The following is a 10,653-nucleotide window of genomic DNA, read 5'->3' on the forward strand; positions in this document are numbered from 1 at the left end:
TAACAATAAATAATAATAAATTAACATTAAATGAAATATTAACAATAAATAATAAAACACTAATAATATTAACAATACAGTGAACATAATCATTATCATATTTTTTATTATTAAAAACAAAATATCAAATAATACTGAAGAGGGGAAAAAAATAATACTGATCTAAATATGTTGTGTTTTTATTTTTAGACAGTATGTGTTTTGCTAAACACATACTGTCTAAAAATAAAAACACAACATATTTAGATCAGTATTATTTTTTCCCCTGGAAATTGAACTCGCCAAATGCACAGACAGTTCGTTCAAGCACCTCTGATGGATTAGGATCGTATGCAGGTAAAAGGGGAGACGGTGTACGGAGAAAATTATAAACAAGTCACAACGCTGAAACACAAGCCCAAAAACCCGCCAACCACGACTTCTGATTTTTTTTTTAAAGCGAGCTCACAAAAAAAGAAACCCCAAAGTCGCTTATAAAAAGCGGAATTGGCAACCCACGCAGTGTTCCAGAAACCAGAATCTCTGATCGCAAGTTCTGTTCTAAATAGCTTTGACAGGTCGTCTTGTTATCAGGAAAACTATGATCTATCTCATAAAAGTCATGGGTTTATTGATTAATAAAACGATATTTAATTATTCAGAACTGAAAATCGTGAAAAGGGTTTGTTGCTTTTGATGTGTGCGTGATCATATGCCATCCGCTCCGAGCTTATGTGCCGGGGCTCAGCCCCGGACAGCCCCGGCCCAATTTAACCCCTGACTATGCCCTATCACTGTTGTTGATTTTAACATATTCTTCATCGCTAAACTTTTACTGTATCAGTTTATTGTGCAACTCAAATAGTTCATTCTCGTAACCTCTAGCACCAGGTCTTATGAAATACGATATCTCTTGGTTTCATGAACTAAAATGCATCTTTATCCCAAAAGAGCAGTGAAAGGAGACAGGAGATAGTTATATTGTGTATAAACTGAATTTAATAAAATAGAGTGCACAAAAACATAAAAACACAATGTCATAAGTAGCAAACATACAGCATTACACACTGCTTTTAAAACGTTTCCAGACAGTACAGTTGTTGTTATTATTATTATTATTATTATTATTATTATTATTATTATTATTATTATACACCCAGAGTCGAGAGGATTTCATACTGAAATTGTGCTCTTAAGTGTGAACTACATGCCAGTCATTTGCCTAATCCATAACTCACATCTGAATATGAGTAACTTTCCCTGTGTAGATATTGATATACATTTTGGGCTTAAGTTTACAAGTGCGAATACGGTCCTCCAATTTCATTAGGCTTATTTTAGGCACAGGAAGTTGTACCTGCTGAACATGAAAACAATCCTCTGACCACTGTACTATTTTTTTTAGCTTACTCTGAGTTTTCTTGCTAATGTAGAATTTTAACAGGACGCCCATCTTGTACTCCTGGACTGAAGAAGGCAAAATATTTGTCCTTTGCTATGTCATTGAATGTGTGGAGATGATTATGAAAGGTTTTATCTGCATTGTAAAAGGAAAGAGAGTTACGTTCACAGTTTAAATGCAGCCCTAATTTCATGTTACATTTGGTGTTTATTATACTGAATTCATGAGTATTAGGTTTTAACCCAGTGCCTTCTTCATAACAAAGAGCTCTGAGGACGTTCTCTGAGTGGGGTTTCCGAGTCACTCCTATACACCACGATGATTTCGGCTTTGCCTTCATTACTTTATCCCATAGCATCACTTCCCAGTAGTGCTGCCCTGAGCTGAGCTCCTCTTTACTCAGAACATGAGGAAATTTAGATTTAGAACCACTGTTTGGTTTTTCACAGAAAACACTTTTACAATCCTTGGTCAATTTCAGAGATCCATCAGCTGTTGAAGGATCCAGTGTGAGCCTCACTGTTGATTAAAAAAGGATCAGTTTAGAAGGACACTGTACAAGTGAACAGATATCAACAATAGGAAAGAGACTGAGGGTTGATGTACCTTTATATTTGTTTTTCAAAGACCGTTCTTGAGTAGGTTCCGGAGGTACATTTAGTGGACTGTTACCTGTGAAGAGACACACAGTGTGGAGCATTATCTTTTTTACATACTGAATAAATGACACAAATGTTGGCACTTTTTTCTGTTGTCAAATGCCATTTTTTTGTGGAAATTCAATATAGAAATAATTTTATGATCCTAAACACCAGAATGATAAAACAATCAAGAAGATAAGTTTTTAAATTAATTTATAATAATTACACCATAAACTATGTTAAGATATAGCCTGTTTATTTTAAATACTGTATCATTGAAATGCAATAAAAATTGAAACAAATGAAGGTGTGGTTTAGCGAGAATCTTCAGTGTCATGATCAAACAAAAGTAACCTTTATTTGTGTTCTCAGTTGGATTAAGAGGAACCGTCTCTGCTGGTGAAGATTCATGAGAATCAGCTGCTGCATGATAGAAATGGAAGGAAACAGAGATTAGTAAAATGTAATATTCTGACTTTTTGTCTAAATGAATATAATAACCTGTTTCCATTTTGGGGGGAAATTCAATATAGAAATAACTTTATGGTCTTTAAAATCTGTTTTTAATCATTGTAATGTGATAAAGATCGAAGCAAATGAAGGTGTGGTTTAGTGAGAATCTTCAGTGTCATGATAAAACAAAAATGAACTTTATTCACATTCTCTGTATCATTAAAAGGGATTGTCTCTGCTGGTGAGGGTTCATGAGAATCAGCTGCTGTATGATAGAAATGGAAGGAAATGTTTTAGGGCAGATTACTAAAATGCATCATTCTGAGGTTTTGTCTCAAGGAACGCAGTGGAGATGAATAAATGCTACCTGCTGCTTTTGCATTTTTATGAGATGAACAGTGTGGGAGAAAACCTGTTGAAAGAAAAGGCAACAAAATGTTGATTGCTATGAGGAAATATTAATGATACAATGAGTACAGCATATCTGTCTTTTTATATCAGTGAAAATGCGGAATGCTTCATGAATACCTTTTCTGAATAAAATCAGAAGAACAGTCCAAGTGATGATGATGATAATTAATGAAAGCACAAGAGTCGTGATGAACGCTTCCCTCCAGGATTCTGACAAAAGATAAGCGTCAGTTAAAATGTTCAATCAACCTGAAGAAAATGAAAATATGCTCAGTTCTTTTGGTAAAAGGTTCTTGAGACATGAGGTTTCTTTGAACTTTATTTGACTGAAATGAGCAGGATGGAATACGCAGAGATTTGGCTGGTGATGAGTTCTTACCTCTGAGTGGTACAATTCTGCTCTCTCTCATATGCTGATGGTTTAAATTCACAGTACAGGAGATCCACTCTGAGTCAGATGTTGAATAAAGCAGCCATAAGCTCACACTCACCAACCCTTCAGAGTCTGGAAGAGAAAGAACAAGAATTTCCAAGCCTGTTGTCCTGGTTTGGCTCTTCCTTTTAGTTATGCTATCATGGTTAGATCTGGTGTTACCCAGAAGACAGCGGGTCCCCTTTGTGGTCTCAAGGAGTTTTTCTTCCCCACTATCACCTCTAACTTAATCTCGGACTATATTCAGATTTCTGGAAAGCTTCTTTGTGACCATGTCTATTCTAAAAAAGTGCTATACAAATGAAATTTAATTCAATTGATTCACATACCAGTTTTGTAGTAGGTGTGGCTGTTTGAGAGTTCTTGTCCTGCACTGTCTCTCCAGGTGAGTGTGGGTTTGGGTAACCATCCATGATGTACAAGTAACATTCACCTTTTCTCCAGCTTCATGATATAAGAGGAGGGGTGTAGAACCTAGTACTTTGGTGAACATACTGAGTTTGTTCAATAAAGAACCCAGAAAAGGCAACAAAAAATACACAAGATACTATCTGAGAAGATGGTCTATGCACACATACATATGTCCATCCTTTTTTCTTACCGTTACGACATCTCTTATTCAGTAAATCAGAATAAATATTGAGAAATATGCAGTTCAATATCAATTAGCACTAAAAGAGGTACATGCTAATAACTAGTAGAGTTGTGTGTTTTTGGAGTTTCTCATACCTGCTACAGTCAGGCTCATCAGGCCCTTCTCATACCAACTGGTGCTTTTTACAAAGCACTTATATTCTCCACTGTCAACAACTGTGAGGTTGTCCACTTTCAGAGAGACATTCCCTTTGTCCAGTTCTCCAATTAGAGACACTCTATCCCTGTACTGGTCTTCTCCAACATTCTCCTGGACTTGTTGGTCTTTGTAGAGCAGAACCACTTTATCATTCTTGGACCATTGAACTTCAAAGGTCCTGGCATTTAAAGATGGAGAAAGACCACAGGGCAGGATGAGGGAAGAACCCAGTAGTGCTGAGACTGAAGCACTGGGGATGACTATGGAGAACTCTGATTGAGAGACTGATACAATGGGAAACAGAGACAAGCACAATTTCAAGACACCATTATGCTTACTTTACTTAAAGTGATTTCCAGTTGAGGGCAAATGGGCTTGTTCAAGGATCTAACCGTTGGTAGGTTGGCGATGATGGAATTTGAACTCACAATTAGTGTTGCAGTACTCGAGACCAGTCTCAAAACCACTTTTTGAAGGTCTTGATCTTGTCTCGGAATCAACCATATTTTTACTCTGTCTTGTCTTGGTCTCAGACATTGAGGTCTCTAGATTTTATCTCAAGACTGGTTAAGAACACAACTGTGGGGATTTCACTAAATGGCCTGTGCATCGTCTGATTTATTTGTTAACATCATTACTTTGATTGGCTGTAAATCTTCCTGCTTCAAATGCAACCAATAATGTGACTCATTGCTAATTTGAAATTTTTATGATTGTTAATGGTTGTCACACCCATCATAGAAAATTCCCCATGCCCCTTCACACCCACCTCACCCTGCCATGTTCCTGACTCGGTCTCACCCTGCCTTGGTCTTGATTCAGTCTCACCCTGCCTTTGTCTTGGTCTTGACTTGGTCTCACCCTGCCTTGGTCTTGGTCTTGACTCTGTCTCACCCTGCCTTGGTCTTGACTCAGTTTCACCCTGCCTTGGTCTTGGGCTTGACTCGGTCTAACCCTGCCTTGGTCTTGAGCTTGATTTCAGTCTAACCCTGCCTTGGTCTTGGGCTTGACTCGGTCTCACCCTGCCTTGATCTTGGTCTTGACTCGGTCTCACCCTGCCTTGGTCTTGACTCAGTCTCACCCTGCCTTGGTCTTGGTCTTGACTCAGTCTCACCCTGCCTTGGTCTTGGGCTTGACTCAGTCTCACCCTGCCTTGGTCTTGGGCTTGACTCAGTCTAACCCTGCCTTGGTTTTGGGCTTGACTCGGTCTAACCCTGCCTTGGTTTTGGTCTTGACTCGGTCTCACCCTGCCTTGGTCTTGGTCTTGACTCGGTCTCACCCTGCCTTGGTCTTGGTCTTGACTCAGTCTCAACCTCTCAAAATCTTAAATTTAAAGTGCACCTGACACCAAAAAACATGTTAATTTGTTAATTTCCACCATATTGAGTTGAATAAAATGACAGATGTACTTCACACATCGCACAACAGAATAGTAAGAAACATTGTTTTGAATGGCCCGCCACGCAGATAAATCGATATCACGGCGAGCCAACCCACGGCCGAGGAAGAAGGTGGATATGATGTCACATACAGAACCGCTGACAGACATTTTCTCAGCTTCTCGTTGTTCACCAGTGCTTTTGCAAGTGAATATTTTTGCGTCTGACTTGTGGATTTTGGTGAATATGCCTGCTCGTTGTGTGGCTGGGTTTTGCTCCAACACCAGGGAAGCCGGGTATAGTCTGTATACCTTTCCCAAGGATCCCATCAGACGTGAAGAGTGAGCAAAACAAGTGCACCGGACATGGGACATGCAGACTCCCAATGACAGCTGGGCCTCTGACAGAGTTGTGACACTTGTTTGATTAGCTGTTGATTGATGATTTTTCAGTGTAGATCTCCATCTTGTAATGAGATATTTACTACTAAATAATAGCAATAGGTGAATTTGTTCATGATTCAAAGTTCTGCCACAGTTCCGTTGCAATACCGTGTTGGCTGGACCTTATAGGCCTAACATGCAATTGAATTTCATCAGTTCATAGAAGTTTTTATTCTTATCAAATAAAAATGTGAGAAAACAGCCCAAATCTAAAAGACCATGAACTTTCAAGAGAGCATATTTTTTAAATGGAAATCAGTGCGGTAATATTGTCAATGATTGTCAATTTTATATGATAGAAGTATTTTATCCTGTTATCATTTACCACCTAAGATACGGCCTATTTTTCAATGAAAAATAACATTTCGTATTATGAATATTCATTTATAACACAATAGTTCGCAAATTACTGAATCTTCAAATCTTCAATCTTCAAATTTGACGTGAATCGAAGGGTTTGTATGCAAACCTAAGGTGATTTTTGGTAATTATATCAATGAAAACCAATCCAATGCATACAAATAGGATGTTGTCATATAAGATATGGGCAATCTTACTACTTGCATGGATATTTCACAGTATTGTCTCTTGAGAGAAATCTTGAGGGAATTCAACATACTAACTCTGTTTAACAGGAAGTGATTAACACAAACAAGTGAAATGACCTAATCATTATCACGTTGCCATTGATGGCAGGATGTGTAAGGTAAACAAATCTCGCTCAGGCGGCAGCCGGGATGTGTACCTCACCAATCCCACTGTCAATGGCAACCAGGAAATTGTTGCAGACTAATACAGAATAATACTGACTTGCTACTTGTGTTACAAATTTATTATTATTATAATAAATGTTCAATCACTCAGTCATAAACTCTGTACTACACAGTACATCTATATCCTAGGTAAGTTTTTAGATGCTTGGTTACAGTAATAGGGGAGAGGCCTGGATTTATGCACCAGTCCACGTCAAGACCCAGTGTGTGTGTGTGTGTGTGTGTGTGTGTGTGTGTGTGTGTGTGGGGTGGCGTAGACCGGGCAAGGGGTCATTCTCTGCCTAATCGCCTCCCCCCCCCCGCGCTTTCCTCCCTCATCCTTCATGCCCCCCCCCGAGGACTAGATCTATTATTATTATATTACCATTCAGTGCTTTGGAGCCTCCCGATGTCAGCTGGGATCACAACGTCCTCTGCATTGGTCCCGTCATCGTTGTCTGTGTCCGGCTCGGAAATCTCACCTTCTGCAGGCAAATCGTCCAGATACGGCTCAAAACGATAAGGAAAAATGCCACCCACTGCTTCGTCTTCATGTAATCCGACATGTCCAGTGTCAACCTCAAAAAGGCCCTCAGTTTCTGAAGACTGATCAGAAAATCGCTCTGTTTCGTCGGCCATAGCTGCATAGAAGGCTGAGCAGTCATTCTGCATGTGACGTCACGGCAAATATGGCGGCCACTGACAGCAGCTTGGTGCTTGGCCAGATTGATGCAGCTGCGCACAAAGAGTTTCGTTCTGTTGGTGGTTAGTTCTATCATGAAAGTGATCAGTGGTGTTTGTAGTTTTATTACAGAAACCTATTTTAGAACATAATTTTGCTGTCAGGTGCACTTTAAATTAAATGTCTCATCTCATTATCTCTAGCCGCTTTATCCTGTTCTACAGGGTCGCAGGCAAGCTGGAGCCTATCCCAGCTGACTACGGGCGAAAGGCAGGGTACACCCTGGACAAGTCACCAGGTCATCACAGGACTGACACATAGACACAGACAGGGCCGTAACTACCATTGAGGACACCGAGGTCATGTCCTCGGCATTTTTTTCCCATGGTATTTTTTTTTTCACTCAGAAATGTGAAATTAATATTTGATGAAAATCGTTCTGACTTTGATCGGTGGAAAATTCTAAATTCAGCTTGCATCCCCCTGTTCTCATTTCTCATCTCCTTATCTCTAGCCGCTTTATCCTTCTACAGGGTCACAGGCAAGCTGGAGCCCATCCCAGCCGACTACGGGCGAAAGGCGGGGTACACCCTGGACAAGTCGCCAGGTCATCACAGGGCTGACACATAGACAACCATTCACACTCACATTCACACCTACGGTCAATTTAGAGTCACCAGTTAACCTAACCTGCATGTCTTTGGACTGTGGGGGAAACCGGAGCACCCGGAGGAAACCCACGCGGACACGGGGAGAACATGCAAACTCCACACAGAAAGGCCCTCGCCGGCCCCGGGGCTCGAACCCGGACCTTCTTGCTGTGAGGCAACAGCACTAACCACTACACCACCGTGCCGCCCCTGTTCTCATTTGTTTGTCTAAAAATAAAGTCCACATAATCATTTTTAAACGAAGCTGAAATATCCGACATTGGAAACATTTCATATTAGGCAGCCTCGCGATAGTCAGCTAAGCACCACGGGATACACAAGAGCTGAGAAGTGTTCTCATCAAGGTCCGACTCCGCAGCCAGGCAGTTTGTCAATTAGTCGTGGAATCTGAAAATTGACATAAGATGAAGAAGTCTACTACACTAAAACAAACCAAACTCAGCTTTGGAAAGTCAACAAGTGAGAGAAAAAGAAAGAGGGAAGAAGGGGAGTTAATTTTGCCAGTGACTGACAGTTATGTGCCGGAATGCTTATGATCATTAACAGTGCAATTTTAATTAGCATTTCAAGCAACAACAGTCGAAGCCACTTAGCTAGATAGGATTTTCGTTTTCCAGGCGGCACAAACTCTTTTATTCTCTCTCTCGATTTGATTTGGTGCGTTTCAGATCAGAAAAGGCTGGACAGTCATGACCTGTTGTTTATGAAGTTATTGGGTGCTGACGAGACTTGAGCTATTTTGCTAACTTACCAGACTATAGGCTAACGTGAACACAAGACACTATTGTTTTGATCATTGGTTGTATTTTCGAACGGAAATGAAAACGGGTAGCAAACTTATGTTCACATTTTATTTACAACATCATGTACCACCTCTGACTGCTTTCTGTCAATCATGAGCAGCCCAGCCGCGTTCACAGCTCCTCCTCCAATCACCAGCTGGAGATGAGCCTCCTCTCGGGAAGTCTTGTCCCGCCCCTCTTATTGACTCCCATCTCCAGTGAGGCTCAGTCTCCGAATGTGGCGTTTTAGTCGGTTTTGTCCAATAACCGTCTAGTATTTTGCTATTGAAAAGGGCATATATTTTTTAAAAAGCAATTGAAGTCCATTCAGGCTCGGCTAGATTGCGTTGTCACTCTCACTCACTCTCACTCACTCACTCACTCACTCACTCACTCACTCACTCACTCACTCACTTATTCTCACTCACTCATTCTCACTCACTCACACTCTCTCTCACTCTCACACACTCTCTCTCACTCACTCACTCACTCACTCACACTCACTCACGCACACACACACAAAATGCTTTTGTGATCGTGCAGTTTTGAAATTGTTAAAATAAACATGTTCACCTACATGTTCATCTTGTTGGGCTTGTGATTTTGACTTGTTTCCAAAATGTTTGAAAAGTCACCATATTAGGACATTTTTTTTTTGGCAAATAAGATGTATTGCAATGTTTGACCTCGGTATTTGAAAAATCCTGGTTACGGCCCTGGACACAGACAACCATTCACACTCACATTCACACCTACGGTCAATTTAGAGCCACCAGTTAACCTAACCTGCATGTCTTTGGACTGTGGGGGAAACCGGAGCACCCGGAGGAAACCCACGCAGACACGGGGAAAATATGCAAACTCCGCACAGAAAGGCCCTCGCCGGCCATGGGGCTCGAACCCGGACCTTCTTGCTGTGAGGCGACAGCGCTAACCACTACACCACCGTGCCGCCCTAAATTAAATGTATAAATTGAATTAAACCTTTTATGCAAATTTCAAATGTGCATGTCAGGTGTATGTGCATATATCTGTTAATCAGTACTTTAATATAAATACATATTGTACCTACCTGCTGCTGTACAGGTGAGAACAGATGCAATCCAGATAAGTATCATGGCTGCAGATCATATAAATAAATCATTAACATTCTACAACAATGTCTTCTTTCTGTTCTGTTCTGTTCATGTATGGACACTGGGTAAATGTGAAATTAGCTCAATATAGAACAATGTGAAAACATCTATGTGTCTGTAATGACAATATGATCTAAATAATAACCTAAAATCATTGGAAAAACCAACAGGAAATGCAACAAAAGAAAGTATACATATATCCCCATATTGAAAGCATACTGAGAAAATAAAGGTTCTTTTCTTTCTTTTTTTTTAAACTGATCAGGAACTGATTTCTCACTTTCTGTTTTTTAAATTTCATTTTGTAGCTACACATTTATACATTATTCCCTTGCTATTAATTTTGCCAGGATTTCCTTTTTTCCCGTATTTGTCCTCTTACCTTCTTTAGTTGTCCTCTGCACCATTTCCTTTTAATCTGAGTGCTGATGAAAAAGTGTACTTTGTTCAGAAGAAGCAGGAAATGACATGTTGATAAAGTTGTTTATAGGTTCAGAGCAAAGGGGCAGACATAACTGTTTTTACTCTAATTGTTCGTATCTCCCAGTGATATTTTCTAACTAAATTAGTTGGTTTTATTTCCTAAAATATAAATACATTAGCTATTGAAAGCACAGAGATGCTATCCAGGATAAAGCAGTTACCCAAGATGTATGAACACAGCCGTACATAATGGAGAATTTTCCAGAATGAGAT

General features: G+C 40.0%; 1 pseudogene; it reads right to left on the reverse strand.

The window, feature by feature from the left end:
* Window positions 1–1,403: 1,403 nt before the first annotated feature.
* LOC132882541 (butyrophilin subfamily 2 member A2-like) lies at window positions 1,404–9,939 on the reverse strand (annotated as a pseudogene).
* Window positions 9,940–10,653: the final 714 nt, after the last annotated feature.

The sequence above is a fragment of the Neoarius graeffei genome, chromosome 3 (assembly GCF_027579695.1).
Source record: "Neoarius graeffei isolate fNeoGra1 chromosome 3, fNeoGra1.pri, whole genome shotgun sequence".
NCBI classification, from domain to species: Eukaryota; Metazoa; Chordata; class Actinopteri; order Siluriformes; family Ariidae; genus Neoarius; species Neoarius graeffei.